This window comes from Panthera onca, chromosome B1 (genome assembly GCF_046562875.1).
Source record: "Panthera onca isolate mPanOnc1 chromosome B1, mPanOnc1 haplotype 2, whole genome shotgun sequence".
Classification (NCBI taxonomy): Eukaryota; Metazoa; Chordata; class Mammalia; order Carnivora; family Felidae; genus Panthera; species Panthera onca.
In genome coordinates, this window is record NC_138342.1 from 98,273,274 (window position 1) to 98,286,319 (window position 13,046).

General features: G+C 35.0%; 1 pseudogene; it reads left to right on the plus strand.

Annotated features, from left to right (window-relative positions):
- Positions 1-1,919: 1,919 nt before the first annotated feature.
- LOC132693024 (AN1-type zinc finger protein 5 pseudogene) lies at positions 1,920-2,513 on the plus strand (annotated as a pseudogene).
- Positions 2,514-13,046: the final 10,533 nt, after the last annotated feature.

A 13,046-nucleotide genomic window follows, 5' to 3' on the forward strand; every position in this document is an offset into this window, starting at 1 on the left:
GAGGATGGAAAGTTTCCAAATTCATTCTATGAAGCAGCATTATGCTGATACCAAAACCAGATAAGGACACCACAGAAAAAAGGAGAACTACAGGTCAAAATCTCTGATGAACACAGATTTCAAAAATCCTCAACAAAATATTAGCAAACTGGATCCAGCAATACATTAAAACTTACATTAAGACATTAAAACAATACATTCCCCATGATCAAGTTGGTTTTATTCCCAGAATGAGAGAACAGTTCATTATTCACAAATAAATCAATGTGATACATCACATCAATAAAAGAAAGGATAAAACATAGGATTATTTCAATAGATACAGAAAATGCATGTTGAAAAAGTACAACATCCATTCATGACAAAAACCCTCAAAAAGTTAGGTTAATAGTTAACATACTATTAGTTAACATACCTCCACATAATAAAGGTCATATATGAAAAACCCAGAGCTAACCTCATCCTTAATGGGGAAGTACTGAGAGCTTTTCCCCTAATGTCAGGAAGAAGACAAGAATGTACACTCTCACCACTTGTATTCAACATAGTACCAAAAATCCCAGCCATAGCAATCAGAAAATAAAAAGAAATAAAACACACCCAAATTGGTAAGGAAGAAGTAAAATTTTACTATTTGCAGATGATGTGGTACTATATATAGAAAACCCAAAAAACTCCACCAAAAACCTGCTAGAACTGATCAATGAATTCAGTAAAGTTGCAGGATACCAAATCAATGCATAGAAATCTGTTACATTTCTATACATCAATAATGAAGTGGCAGAAAGAGAAATTTAGAAAACAATCCCATTTACAATTACACCAAAGTAATAAAATACTTAGGAATAAGCATCCCTAACAAGGTGAAAGACCTATACTCTGAACATTATAAACCACTAATAAAAGATATTTTAGAAGACACAAAGAATTGGAAAGACATTCTATGCCCATGGATTGGAAGAATATTATTAAAATGTCTATATTACCCAAAACAATCTACACATGTAATGCAATCCCTATCAAAATACCAACAACATTTTTCTCAGACCTAGAATAAATAATTCTAAAATTTGTATGGAACTATGGAAGACTGCAAATAGCCAAAGCAATTTTGGAAAAGAATAGCAAAGCTGGAGGCATCACAATTCTGGACTTCAAGTTATATTACAAAGCAGTAGTTATCAAAACAGTATGGTACTGGCATAAAAATTAGATCAATGGAACAAAATAAAAAATACAGAAATAAATCCACAACTATATGGTCAATTAACCTTTGACAAAGCAAGAAAGAATATCCAATGGGAAAAAGACCGTCTCTTCAGCAAATGGTATTGGGAAAACTGGACAGTAACATGCAGTTTTCTAGTTTCATTTTCTAGGCCATTTTCTCTCAGTATAGACAAAATATAAATTCAAAATGAGTTAAGGACCTAAATTTGAAAGCTCAAACCACAAAAATCCCAGAAGACAGCACTGGCAGTAATTTCTGACATTGGTTGTAGCAACATTTTTCTAGAGAAGTCTCCTGAAGCAAGAGAAACAAAAGCAAAAATAAACTGTTGGGACTACATCAAAATAAAAAGCTTCTGAAAAGCAAAGAAAGTAATCAACAACAACAAAAACAAAAACCATAATCAACAAAACTAAAAGACAACCTGCAGAATGGGAGAAGATATTTGCAAATGATAATGAGTAGTATTGGATAATGGTTTAGTATCCAAAATATATAAAGAACTTACACAACTGAACACCAAAAACTACAAGTAATCCAATTAAAAAACGGGCAGAAGACATGAATAAACATTTCTCCAAAGAAGATATACAGATGGCCAACAGATACGTGAAAAGATGCTCAAATAAATGATAATCAGGAAACACAAATCAAAACCACCATGATATATTACTTAATACTTGTCAGAATGGCTAAAATAATAATAATAAAAAAACAAGATTCCGTTTGCTACAAAGAAAATCATCAGAGACAGCAGAAATAGTGGCAGAATGAGCCCAGTAAGTCTAGTGGTTCCAACAGTCCTACCTCAGATTCTGCTACTGTACAGAAAGCAGAGACTAGTTCAAACAACTGCGAAGGTGCTGCTGGCAGCATATCTGAAAAATCAAGGAAGGGGCCCCGTGGCTGCCTTGCCTGTAACTCACCAAATGACAGAAATGAGCATTTCGAGAGGACGAAACAAATACCTCCAAAACAGAGGTATCAGACCAAGTTGTCACTCAGCCCAGTCCACCAGTTTCTCAGTCCAGTACTTCTCAAAGTGAAGGAAAAGCTCCTGGGTTGCTGAAACCAAAGAAGAGATGTTTTATGTGCAGAAAGAAAGTTTGGCCTTACAGGGTGTGACTGCTGATGTGGAAATTTGTTTTGTGGATTTCACCATTACTCCGAGAAGCACAACTGTCCATATGATTACAAAGCAAAAGATGAAGCAAAAATCAGAAAAGAGAATCCAGTTGTTGTGGCTGAAAAAAATCCAAAGAATATACATTACTACTTGTGAAGAGACTTAAACTTTGTTTTTATTTTAATATATCATAGGAAAACATTAAAGAGCAGATGCATGGCCATTTTCCTTTGATGTTCTCTAGAGTTTTACTTCACACTTTTCTGTCTTATAATTAAAATTTTAGGATGTTTGGGTGTTTGTTACAGGCAGAAATGGATAGATCCAGCCCTGCAAAATGTATATCCCTTGCCATAAATAAAATAGGATGAAAATCTGCACAGCAAATTGCAATACACAGTTAGGGACAAAATTTAGTTTTCATGTGCCAAACATAATACATGAAATATCTGCAGGCTTGCAGCATATCTGCCTTTTGGAATGTAATCAAGACATAATCTTTTGCTAGTGTTATATACCTGTATTTTTTATTTTTAATGGTACACCAGAAAAAGACTGGCAGTCCACTTCTACCGTAGTTAAACTTCATCCTGTTAATTTCCACAACATGTTCTTTGGAAGGAGGAAAGCTATAAAGAGGATCAGACGTTTCCATGAAATCAGTATTTGTTACCATATATGAGCCTGGCTAATTGGTCTTCTAAAAGCTGTCAAATAAGACATTCTGTGAACGGTAAACATCACAACTGGTTATCGTGAGTAAAACCATCAAGCCAATAGGGTCTTGAGCTATCTTTGAAGCTTATTGTGCTGGCCTGCACTAGAAGATGTCTGTATTACTCTGATTGCCAAAAATGTTGTGTAGCAAAGAACTGCACTAGGATTTATTTGTTTATAAGAAGAAATTAAAACTACATTTGGTTTTTACATACAGAGTCCCTGTTGAATAACACGCATCTGAATTTTAAGTTGCAAAAGTATCTGAAAAGTTAATTTTTCATGAGCAACTTTTATTGAATGTTTTGGTTCAAGAAAGGATGTTTAAAGCTAATGATTACCAGAGGTTAAGTGTGTGGGGTTGTGGGTGAAATAGGTGAAGGGCATTAAGAGTATACTTATCGTGATGAGTATTATGTAATGTATAGAACTGTTGAATCTCTAACTTGTATACCTGAAACCAATATAACAATGTATATTAATTATACTGGAATTGAAAGGAAAGAAAGAAGGGAAGATGAATCAAAGAATAAAAGATGAAAAAATAGAAATCAAGGAACAGAATGTCAAAAAATCTCTGAAAAATGAAAATTAGTAACTGAAATAAGCAGACATTGGACTGTTTGTTGGATTAACATTCCATCCACTATGAAAACAATATGGAGATTCCTCAAAATTAAGTAAACCTACCACATGGTCCAGCAATCCCACTTAAAAAAATGAAAACTAGATTTTGAAGATAATATTTGTGTATCTGTGTTCACTGAAGCATTATATGAATTGCCAAAGTAGTGAGAAAACCTAAATACTCATCAACAAATGAATGGATAAAGAAAATGTGATAAATACATAAAATGGACTATTCATCCTTAAAAAGAAAGGATATTTTGTGATATGTGACAGCATGGTTAAACCTGGAGGACATCATGCTAAGTGAAAAACAAAAAGTCACAGAAAGAGAAACTTGCATTAGTTATCTAAAATAGTTAAGCTCATAGAAGCGGAGAATAGAATAGTGGTTGCTAGGGCCTAGAAAGAAATGAGGAGTTGCTTTACAACGGGTATAAAGTTAAAGTTATATAAGATGCATCCCTTTTAGTGATCTGTGTTACAACATTGTGCATATAGTTAAAATATTGAGTGCATAATACAGCATTGTGAGAGTGTATTTCATTTCAGTGCCTTAACATAAAAAGTCAGATCAAAATTATTCTCTGGATGGTAGTGAACATAGTGCTATTATAACTAATAATCAGAATCCAGACTCCTTGCATTAAGTATTATGCAATGTCCATGTGATATTTTGCAAATATAACTAATTTGATAAATCTCTTAATCTTCACAATTTTCCAATTAAATTTTCCTAAAATTCTAGGAGAGATTTTATATCTGAATTATAAGTATCCCTATGATCTCAGTCAATAGTAATATATGACATACTAGAACCTTTCTCTACAGAGTTGCCTATAGAGTTGTCTGAAAAGGTATTTTAGAGTTAGGTGGTTCATAAACAAGTACATTGACAATTATGTTATAGTCACATATTTGCATTGTGTTCTCATGTTTTGAAATTCAGTAAGAAATATATTAACCAACATCTGCTTGAAACATCACAGCTATATTTCTTCCTAAGTTTTGATATTTCCTATTTTTATTTACAGGTCTTTTTTTTTCTATACATCTTTTCAGTGTTAGTGTCTTCCAAAGCAGCATTTTCTGCTTATCTTTCATTTTTTTCCTGCACTCTACCCATAGTTAAAATCTCACCCCTCTAAGTGATAACAATTCCTATAAATACAAACACAGACACACAGAATTTGTGTCTGTTTCCTAAGTTTTTGTCCTGGACAACCATATAAGCCTATCTCCTCTTAAAGACTGTGCAAGCTCTTCAAAACCCTTGCATTAAATACTTTAATAATAGTATTCATGACACCTTTCCTAAAAAACAAACTGTAGCTTATATATAAATACCTCAGCTACACTTTTGACTTTTACTGTGCTTTTCTTGGTAACCTTCCATAAACGGCATCCTGCATATATATAAGGAGGTACACATGCTATTAAAATTCTTCCCTATAAATCTGTGTTTTATAATGGGGGAAAGAAGGTCGGTCTCAGCTAAGAACCTAGAAAGTTAGAGGGAACATTATTTTCCTCTTCTATGTATATTACCAATCTCAGTGTTTTCCACAATTTTCCAAATTTGAAATCATCTCACTGATATTGTACTATATTTCAATAACAAAATCTACTTGTGCATTGAGCACTAGTAGATCTACTTAGACGTGATCTATTTCTTGATTTTTTTTGTATTTCCCATCATTCCTTTCTTGTTGTATTTACAGCACCAGTGGTAGGAATTCTTTTGTTGTTTTTTCCACTCTCTATCCAGTTCTATGTTGGTGTGTTAAAAAAGAGACAACAGGAACACCTGGGTGGCTCAGTAGTTTAAGTGTCTGACTCTTGATTTCAGTTCAGGTCATGATCTCATGGTTAGTGAGATCAAGCCGTACATCAGGCTCTGTGCTGAAAGTATGGAGCCTACTTGGGATTTTCTCCCTGCCCCTTTCTCTTTCTCCCTCTCAAAATAAATAAACTTAAAAAAAATTAAAAAAGTAAAAAGAGACAACAAACACAAAATAGAGTCATTTATGTTAAGCCCACATCACTAAATCAAAACTTAATACCTAACTTACGGTTCCAACTCTACCTGGTAAGCACTAGTAAAACAATCTGCCTGATAGCCTCCTGCTGTCTCCTAGAGGAAGTTGACCTTCCAAAACAATCCACTTTTTTCTAGTAACTTCCTTGTGTCATTCTCTTCTGCCTATAAGCCTTTCATTTTGTATAGCTTTTCAGGGCTCCTTTCCATCTGCTAATGGGTTGCTGCCCAATTAATAAATCATTAAATAAATCTAATACAATCTTTAAAATCTACTCAGCTGACTTTTGTTTTTTAATAGGGGCCTAAAAATTATCATTACAGTTTAGATAGTGTTTTCTATCTAAATTTTCAGTTTATTATATAGATCAGCAGATATTTTCCATTTGTTCAGTGATCCTGTCCCCTACTTTTTACTAGGTGGGGTGACTCAATTGCTTATTTTATGCATGTTTAACTTCAGGCTACCAGCTAAAAATTTATTGTCAGTGTTCTTTTAGATGTGCATGATAAAAATCCATCTAGTGGCTTAAACAAAAAAAATTGTTTGTTCAAGGAATTAATATTACACAGGAAAGGCAATACCTTTAGCAGAGGCAATAGGACTCACTTTGTAACACCAAAGTCATCAGCAGCTCTTTATCCTTGAAGCTGACTCCTTTCTTCACAACTTTATGCCAACAATTCCAAAGGGAAGATGTAACTTGTACCTTTTATTATAATGAAAATTCTTTAACTTCACTCAAAACAGATTATTTCACACATGTGTATCTGTAAATCACCCACCATGACTCAGTGTATGTAACATTTATTAAGAAAATAATAGATATACTTAGAAATAAGGAGGAAGTGATCAATTCCACTCAAAAGAAATGAGGTAACAGCAAGGGGTGGTTTCCCAAGGAAAATTCTAGAGTTTATTTTCTGGAAGAGAAGTAGAAAGGTACACTATTATTCCAGGAAGCTACAGTGTTTTTAAAATGCTAAAGGAGAGTTTCTTGAGGGCAAAGCCTCTGTCTTAATTGTCTGTCTGCAGTGTTTAGCACAACATCAATAACAGAGGTTGAATTAATTAATTGTTTTATACCAGAAAAAGGCTGATCTAGCTTTAAACTACGGACTTAATCTTTAAGACTTTTTCTCCTGCTATTGCAAATAAAGGCCAGAGTTTCTGATTTCTGGTATCCATTATCTTCCCAGCATTAGGATAATCTGATTAGATTCACATAGAAAATTTTTCCTTCATTCCTTCTCTGAACTTTACCTCTTTATTTTGTAGCATAAAGAGTGCTGGTAGATGGAAAAGCTTACAGATTTTGCTGTTCAGGTGTGGGAATTTATACTGGCCACATATACCCACATATGTATTCAGGTATGTTTATTTCTCCATGTCCATGTATAGGTAGGTGGGCAGCTGCATACATACACACAAAAATCCTTCTTATTTTTTTATGGCTTAATGATGAGAAAGTGAAGTGATAAGAGCTCCTTATTTGTACAAAATCTGTATATAGCCTCTTTTGTCACAACAAAGACCCTTTGAAAGTTCTTTTGTTTTTTCTATTTTTCTGGTTCTTCCTTTTTACAGGCTTTTAAAATATGAACTATCTTGCTATTATAAGCTTCTTTATCTAAAAGTTCACAATTATATTTTATCTAATTCACAACTGCAATCAAAATAATTCAGTTTTTTAAGCTAATTGATATATGCTCCCTAATTCTAATATTATATTTAGTATAACCAAAGTAAAATCTCTTTCCGCTTCCCTTTTTTTTTTTTTTTTTAATAAGCTCTACACCCAATGTGGGTCTTGAACTCATGACCACGAGATCAAGAGTCACATGCTCTACTGACTCAGCCAGCCAGGCACCCCATCCATATTTCGCTTATGAATACAAGCAAGTTTCAACCACATAGCTGGCCAAAAATGACCTATACATTATGCATTTGTGAAAGGAACACAATATTTCTAGATGAATGTTGATAAGAGGCCCTGGTATTAAATTAGGATTTAACCCTAAAAATTATTAGTGAGACATATTTTTAAAAATTTGAAAATTATCAGTATACATATTTCTTCCCCCAAATCTGCCTACCTGCTCAGTGATCTGACACACTGCATTATGTACAATAGGCACCTTCTAAAATCATAGAGAAAACATTAACTATGTACATTGATATAGATGAAACCCAAATGTATTTAATATTTCTAGCTAGAATTTAATATTCTTAAACATATACTTTGTTTAAATTATCCAGGAGATTAATTTTTATTCACAGGTAACAGGAAATCATTTCTGGCAGAAAACTTATTCTACACCAGGATTGTGAGATTTTTCTAGCTGGCACAGTAAAGAATAAATTTCCATATAGTGAGTTCATTATGACTAATTTTACAGCCTACTGGTAGATTTATGGCATACTATCTGAATGGTTTTGATAAGTCTCAACTTTTAAAACATGTTACAGAAACCACTAATAGGAAATTTCCCTCTGAATTTTTATAACAACCTGTTGATTACAATAGTACTCGTTTTGGTTTGATAGTGCTATAGAAGAGTGCCGCCCCCCTCCTCTGGGTTAGTTACATTTTACTTTTAGTACACAATTGATATTCACAATAATAAATATTGTTAAATTTATTTATTTATTCAAAATAAACAAAACTTGTTCAAAAATGCCATCCTTAATAAAGCTAGAGAAGCTGGTGGAGTAGAAGAATCATAAGCTCACTGCTCCCATGGACACACTGAGGCAACAACTACATCTATGTAAGCAACTCTGAAAATGACCTGAAGAATGCAAAACAGATTTTCCATGGCTAGTTATAGAGAAAAGGCCATGCTGAAAAGGATAGGAGGGGCAGAGAAGTGGTCAGAATCTATACTCCTGACCACAAACTGGAGGGACATCCCAAGAACAGAGGAGTGAGGGAATCATGCTCCACACCAAGCACCCCTGACCACAGGGACTATCACTGGTAACTCAAGTCTCTATTATGTCTAGATTTGAAAATCAGTGGGACTTAACTCCTAGAGATCCAGAGTGATAGAAAACTTAGTACTTTCCCATAAAAATCCAGCAAACTAAATAGCTAAAACCAACACAGAAGCAGCAATTTGAAAATTATCTGGGGTATACATGAAGGAGACTTATAGAAAAATCTTAGGACCTATGCTGGAGAGGCATGGATTTGCAGAAGATATCTCTGGGAGAAAAGTGCTGACTGGTTTCAGTTTCTTACTATCCTTCAGGCTAGCCAGCTGGATGCATATAGAAGCCAGTTCTAACACTCTGAAAATATTTTGCTAGCACTATGTGCCCCACCAGGCATTCCCCTGCAGACCTGCCCCACTCAAAGTGATCACCGCAGCAGGCATCCTTTCAAAGCAGCTCCTGCCCAGATACATACCCAGCAGGCAGCCTCAGTCATGACCTGCAGCACTACAAGGAGACTCCTGCCTTGGAGAGGAGACTGGTGGAGATCTCCACATACCAGCACACCTGGAAGTCCTGCAGCTGGGTTTCTTAGCTGGCTGCACAGGGAGAAAGCCCTACCCTTCCGTATGCCTCCAACTGTGTCAAGAGCAAATTGTAGACAGCTAGGCTGAATGCCAGCCCCATTCCCCAAGAGGCCAGTGGCCACCACACCCAGGACTCTCAAGAAGACAGGGGCAAACCTTGCCTAGTGCACCCACAGCAGGCAAAACAGGTTATTGTAGTGAGCTGGGCTGAAGGCAATGGTGGCTCACCACAACAGGAGGGCACATACAGCTCACATGGTGGACACCCCAGGAATGCCTGGTTCTGGTGACCAGGAGGGATCATGCTATGGGTGCCACAAGACTTCTACACAAGGTCCTACTTTCAAGACCAGGAGACGTAGCTGGCCTACTGAATAGTTAGAAACAAACACAGAAACTTCAACAAAATGAGGAGACAGAGGAGTATGTCCCAAATGCAAGAAGAAGAAAAATCATGGAAAAAGAGCCAAATGAAAGAGATAATCAATATGCCTGATGAAGAGTTCAAAGTAATGGTCATAAAGATACTCAGCAGACTTGAAAAGAGGGGAAAAACTCAGTGAAAACTTTAATAAAGATATACAGAATACTTTAAAAAAAGAACCAATAAGAGTTGAAATATACAACAACTGAAATGAAAAATGCATTAGAATCAAAACAGATTATAAAAAGCAGAAGAATAGATCAGCAATCTGGGAGGCATAACAATGTAAAGCATTCAAGTTGAACAGGAAAAAGAAAAATGAATTTTAATTTTTTTAACTTTATTTATTTATTTTTAGAGAGACAGAGACAGCATGAGCAGGGCGAGTGGAAAAGAGAGTGGGAGAAAGAATCCCAAGCAGGCTAATGCTGTGAGCACAAAGCCTGACGTATGGGTCAAACCCACAAAACCATGAGATCATGACCTGAGCCAAGACCAAGAGTCAGATGCTTAACCAGCTGAGCTACCCAGGTGCCCAAGAAAAAGGAATTTTAAAAAGTAAGACTAAATTAAATGATCTCTGGAACATCAACCAAACTAACATTCACATTATAGAGGTCCTAGAAGAGATAGAGGAGGCGACAGAAAATGTACTTGAAGAAATAATAGCTGAAAACTTTTCTTACCTGTGGAAGAAAACAGATATCCAGGTCCAGGAGGCAGACAGGACCCCAAACATAATAAACCAGAGGAATCCCATACCAAGACATAGAATTATATAATTATATTGTGTTATAATAATGTCTTAAAATGCCAAATATTAAAAATAAAGACAATCTTAGAACTAGTAAGAGAGAAACAACTAGTTAAATATAAGGGAAACCTCATAAAGCCACCAGCTTATGTCTCAGCAGAAACTTTGCAGGCCAGAAGGGTGTGGTAAGATATATTTAAAGTGATGGGAGAACAATACAACGTAGAAACAAGAATACACTACAATGGCAAGATTATTATTCAGAAACAAAGGAGAGAAAAAGTTTTCCAGACAAACAGACATTAAAATAGTTCATTACCACCAAGCCAGCCCTACAAGAAATGTTAAATTAATTTAATTTAATTTCCTTAATTTTTTTTTTTTTTTTGAGAGAGGGGTACAGAGGATCAGAAGCAGGCTCCTTGCTGACCACAGCAATCCTGATGTGGAGTTTGAAATCATGAATCACAAGATCATGACCTCAGCCGAACTTACCAGTCTGAGCTACCCAGGTGCCCCAAGAAGTGTTAAAGGAATTTTAAAAGTAGAATGAAAAGTCCATAACTTGAAGAAAATTACAAAAGGAAAAATTCACAGGTAAATGCAAACATGCAGTAAAGGTAGTAGAATAATTATTTATAGGGCCAGTATGCAGGTTAAAACACAAAGATAGTAAAATCAATTATATCTACAAAAGTTAGTCAAGTGATACATAAAATTTTTTAAAATGGCATGATATACATAATATAAAAGAGTGGAAAGTAAAAAAAAATGTGCTTTTAAAATGGGTGTGAACTTAAGCAAACATCAATGTACTCTGATTTAAGTATAGGATGATATTTTCAAGCCCATTTACTGTTCTTATGACTGTTGTTCTAAATTCTTGTTCAGATATATTGCTTATACCTATTTTGAGTAAATCCCTGGCTGTGATTTCTTCTTGATCTTTCTTTTGGGGAGATCAAGAAGATACCTAGCCAAAGAGGTAAAAGATCCGTACTATGAAAACTATAAAACATTTATGAAAGAAATTGAAGAAGACACAAACAAATGGAAAAAACATTCCATACTCATGGATTAGGAGAGTAAATATTGCTAAAATGTCTATACTGCCCAAAGCAATCTACATTTTCAATGCAATCCCTATTAAAATACCACCTGCATTTTTCACAGAGGTAAAGCAAATAATCTAAAATTCGTATAGAACCAGAAAAGATCTCAAATAGCCAAAGCAATCCTGAAAAAGTGGGAGGAAGCACAATTCTGGACTTAAAGCTGTTTTACAAAGCTTTTAATCATCAAGACAGTATTGTACTGGCACAAAAAAGACACAGAGATAGATCAATGGAACAGAATAGAGAACCCAGAAATGGACCCACAAATGTATGGCCAACTAATCTTTGACAAAGCAGGAAAGAGTATCCAATGGGAAAATCTCCTCAGCAAATGGTGTTGGAAAAACTGGACAGTGGCATGCAGAAGAATGAACCTAGACTACTTTCTTACACCATAACACAAAAATAAACTCAAAATGGATTAAAGACCTAAATCTAAGATAGGAAACCTTGAAAATCCTAGAGGAAAAAATAGGCAACAACCTCTCTGACCTCAGCTGCAGCAACTTATTAGACATGTCTCTGGAACACAGGAAAACCAAAGCAAAAATGAAGTATTGGGACTTCATCAAGATAAAAAGTCTTCTGTACAGTGAAGAAAACAATCAGCAAAACTAAAAGGCAACTGATGAAATGATAGAAGATATTTGCAAATGACATATCATATAAAGGGTTAATATCCAAAATCTATAAAGAATTTATCAAACTCAACACCCAAAAAACAAGTAAATAACTCAGTGAAGAAATGTCAGAAGACAGGAACAGACACTTTTCCAAAAAAGACATCCAGATGGCAAACAGACACATGAAAAGATGCTCAACATCACTCATCATCAGGGAAATACAAATCAAAACCACAATGAAATACCACCTCACACCTGTCAGAATGGCAAAAGTTAACACAGGAAACAACACTGCTGGGTGTTGAGTTTGATAAGTTCTTTATAGAACTTTATAGAAGATGTGGTATATACACACACACACACACACACACACACACATACACAATGGTGATATATTACTCGGCGATCAAAAAAGAATGAAATCTTGCCCTTTGCAATGACATGAATGGAACTAGAATGTATTATGCTAACCAAAATAAGTCAGATAAAGATAAATATCATATGATCTCACTCATATGTAGAATTTAAGAAACAACAGATGAACATAGGGAAAGGCAAGGAAAATAAGATAAAAAACAGACAGGGAGGCAACCATAAGAGACTCTTAAATACAGAGAACAAACTGAAGGTTGCTGGAGGGGTGTAGGGTTGGGGGATGGGCTAACTGGGCTATAGGCACTAAGGAGGGCACTTGTTGGGATGGGCACTGGGTGCTATATACAAGTAAGTAATAAGTCACTAAATTCTACTCCTGAAACCATTATTATACCATATGCTAACTAATTTGGATTTTAATGAAAATTGAAAAAAAAAAAAAAAAGAATACCTGTAACACTGAAATTCTCTGCTGTGACCTGTGTGTCCTG